Source organism: Limulus polyphemus, unplaced genomic scaffold, assembly GCF_000517525.1.
Source record: "Limulus polyphemus unplaced genomic scaffold, Limulus_polyphemus-2.1.2 Scaffold9528, whole genome shotgun sequence".
NCBI classification, from domain to species: Eukaryota; Metazoa; Arthropoda; class Merostomata; order Xiphosura; family Limulidae; genus Limulus; species Limulus polyphemus.
Window position 1 is genome coordinate 1 of NW_013675138.1, and position 4578 is coordinate 4578.

The window sequence follows — 4578 nt, forward strand, 5'->3', positions numbered from 1 at the left end:
GTTACAGTTAACAAAGTTTGTTGTACAACAACGTCCATACCAGTATGTCAACTGTCATCAGTTCAGGTAGGTCAGAGCTAAAGTTAACAAAGTTTGTTGTACAACAACGTCCATACCAGTATGTCAACTGTCATCAGTCCAGCTAGGTCAGAGCTAAAGTTAACGTTGTTTGTTGTACAACAACGTCCATACCAGTATGTCAACTGTCATCAGTCCAGGTAGGTCAGAGCTACAGTTAACAAAGTTTGTTGTTTGTTGTACAACAACGTCCATACCAGTATGTCAACTGTCATCAGTCCAGCTAGGTCAGAGCTACAGTTAACAAAGTTTGTTGTACAACAACGTCCATACCAATATGTCAACTGTCATCAGTCCAGCTAGGTCAGAGCTACAGTTAACAAAGTCTGTTGTTTGTTGTACAACAACGTCCATAGCAATATGTCAACTGTCATCCGTCCAGCTAGGTCAGAGCTAAAGTTAACCAAGTTTGTTATTTGTTGTACAACAACGTCCATACCAATATGTCAACTGTCATCAGTCCAGCTAGGTCAGAGCTACAGTTAACAAAGTCTGTTGTTTGTTGTACAACAACGTCCATACCAATATGTCAACTGTCATCAGTCCAGCTAGGTCAGAGCTACAGTTAACAAAGTTTGTTGTTTGTTGTACAACAACGTCCATACCAATATGTCAACTGTCATCAGTCCAGCTAGGTCAGCTCTAAACTTTGTTAACTTTGTTATACAACAACGACCATACCAATATGTCAACAGCTCTGACCTAGCTGGACTGATGACAAAACTTTGTTAACTTTGTTCTTTTGCTGTTCTTTACAGGATTATAAGATTGAGACACGTGTTAATCACTCACTATTAAGATTTGCTTTGACTAAAATATCAAAGAAAAATTGGAAACAGCAGGTTCATTGATAAAGCATTCGTATCGTAACAGAAAAGTAACCTTGTTGTTGTGAGTTATCAATATTTACATCACTTTAACTGTGCTATCAGTATTTCTTAGAAGATTCGTATAGTATTCTGCATGGGTAACAAGGTATCCCGGAACATACCAGCACACGGAACTTTCTAACGTTCTGTCTTTGTCTTACGTTAAATGTTGTTGTCTTTTTTTTTTAACACTAAGTTGATGATTTTAAGATACGCACTGCACGTCACCTGGACAAAGTGCATGCTCTAAACCAGTTTATCGCGTGAGGCAGTATTTCGATTTCACCTTTCTCAGGTGTGTCCAGTCTCCGTTCTCACAGAAGGATGAAGCGTGCATACGTAGGTTATGACGTCAATCGCTACCAGGTCGATATGTTTTCAGACGAAGTTGATGAATAGCTCAAAACTTGTACAGGTTTTTGACAAAAGAACTTTAGATGCGAATAAAGTATTTCTTCATAATCCATGACGTTGTTTGTTACTACAGAACCACCATTTTGAATTGTTTGAAATTGTCCTTGGAAAATAACGTTTTCAATAAAAATAAACTAAACGAAAGACAAGTTAAACCATTTAATTCCATTTATTTTCTACGAGTAAGAAATAACAAATGTTGTTGTTTTTTCTCTCATCTCAGTTTTCTTTAACTCGTAATTATCTAATTTAAAAAAAAAACTTAAAATGTCTGATAATCTCTTACTCAAGCTGTATTAATAGTTTACCTTGTGATGCTGAGGCTGTAGTTTCCATCGTTTTCACGTGCGCTGACAGTAAAACGGACTTTCTTCTAATGTCGAGTGACTTAACTCTCACCACATCCAACGACGTTCCTCACGGAAGGAATAAATTCGCCCTGGAGAAGCGATCGTGTGGCCCAAACGCGCATTGCTTCATTACTGACGTAAATTCCCACGTGAGCACGCTGTCTGGATCACACGCCAAATATTCGTGGTGCACGAGCAAAACAGATTTCGTAAAGGTATTTCAATAATATATACGTATCACGTGCGTATTGGATGACTTAAACACAAAGTACAGACTGCAGTGTTTACCCCTAGTATTGGATATTTAACTGTATTTGTTATGAGTTACACGTGACACGTGTGGAAATAAACATATTTGAAACATACACATTCACCCTATTGTAACAACTTGCAAGCTGTTAGTTCGTCAATTCCACGACAAAATTTTAACTGTTGCTTTGTCTAGGTATCAAAATGCGTAAGTTATTTCATAGTATTCTTCATTTAACCTGGTCTCAGTCACATTTTGACAACAAAACATACATTTTAAACAGCTAAAGTTTCAGAATGTCTCAGCGAAACCTAGATGGAACGTTTACCCTAAACAATATCTAAACAACTCTACTTGGATCAAAGTTTTTTAGATTGTCAAGTATCAAGAATTGTCACAATATAATTGGAACTATTATTCCTAAATGCGAAAACAGTCTTCATTACGAACCCTAACAGCAATTCAACAGTTTGTGATATTCCCGTCGGAAACCAGCAATGGATCAGTTAAGAATTAGGTCTAAAATACCTTTATTAATTATGTAATTTCTATCACATTTGTCATCTGAAATATTTATTTGTTGTTAATTGCAAAGCTACACAATAGGCTATCTGTGCAATGCCCACCGCAGGTATCAAAACTGGAGTTTTAGCGTTATAAGGCCTCAGAATTACCGGTGAGCCACCGGACGAGACCAACTTCAGATTCTTACAGAATAATGTTGACTCTTTACTTTTACTGTAGCGACTTTCAGAAGATGTTTACCGAATATGTTAACTTTTTACTTTTACTGTAGTGACTTTCATAAGATTTTTACGGAATAATGTTGACTTAAGAATTTAGTAAATGTTTAAGAGTCACAGTTTATATGAAAGAAGTTAAGAAAACTTAATTGTTCAATCTTGGGAATGCAGTTCTGATGTTTTGTTGCTTAGGTTTTACTAATTAGACTAAGAGCAATTATATTTTCAAGTTTAAATTGCGCAGGTAAAGCGAGATTAACTATAGGCCTAGTTATATTTTGATACACGTTATATTAGCAGGATAATTAAAAACTGTTTATTTAAAAAGGAGAATACAGAAACAAGTTGAATCAAAACGCAAATATTATATTTTCAAGCCTCCAACTAGGGACTCTAAACAAACTAGGCTAGAAGTCTACATTATTTTCTCAAGCTACGAATCCTTATTTTAACTCCATATCAACATTACTTATCCATTTTAGCTTAAAGGTGTTCACACCATAACAAAAAAATGTGTTGTCTTGTATGGTTTGTATTGGTAAAATTGCATTTCATAAACATTGCAGAGATAAAAGGTAAATAACTGGTGCTTCCATCTATTAACAAATGCATGATACACTAAAATCTGTTTGAAATAAATATTTTATCAAATTAAAGTTGTTTAAAAATGAAAAACAATAAAAATTATGCTCATTTTCTGCAGAAGAAAGTCAGACTTATTCAAGATATTTTCCGTTTCTTTGCAAATTACACAACATTTCAAAAAAATAGATGTGCAGAGTTTATACATTTTGATTTAAAAGGACAAAAATTTTTTATCATTAAATTCACATACAAAAACGGCATGGAAAAGGGTGCACTTTTCCGCAAAATGTAGCCAAAATTGCAATTTTCAAACGATCGAAAAATTTCGAGTATTTATGCCTAAAAAATATAAAAACACTCTTGAACATATTTTTCGCTGTTCTGTTTTAGTATTAAATGCCCTATGCAGAAATCGGCAGTATATTCAGACATTTACCACCCCGAAGTATGAATTACGTGTTATTATTACCTGTTTCAAAACAAAAGCTGTATACTCCTACTGTGCATGACCGCGGGTGACAGGAATACCTAGTGAGCAATTACTGTATTTCTCTACAAAACATAACTTATAACCTGTTTCTCTAGGTCTCTCCAGGTAATGAATTTTCTTGTTACGTAAGAATAATTCAGAAACTTTAAAGCAAGCATGTTTTTCAAGAATAAACGCTACTTACTGCACATTAAACAAGATGATAACTAAGTTTCCCTTGTCAAACTTTTTACAATAGGATTATAACCAAGTTTCTCTAGGTAAACTTTTTACAACAGGATTATAACCAAGTTTCCCTTGGCAAACTTTTTACAACAGGACCATAACCAAGTTTCCCTTGGCAAACTTTTTACAACAAGAATATAACCAAGTTTCCCTTGGCAGACTTTTTACAACAGGATTATAACCAAGTTTCCCTTGGCAAACTTTTTACAACAAGAATATAACCAAGTTTCCTTTGGCAGACTTTTTACAACAGGATTATAACCAAGTTTCCCTTGGCAAACTTTTTACAACAGGATTATAACCAAGTTTCCCTTGGCAGACTTTTTACAACAGAATTATAACCAAGTTTCCTTTGGCAGACTTTTTACAACAGGATTATAACCAAGTTTCCCTTGGCAGACTTTTTACAACAGGATTATAACCAAGTTTCCCTTGGCAGACTTTTTACAACAGGATTATAAGCAAGTTTCCCTTGGCAGACTTTTTACAACAGGATTATAACCAAGTTTCCCTTGGCAGACTTTTTACAACAGGATTATAACCAAGTTTCCCTTGGCAAACTTTTTACAACAAG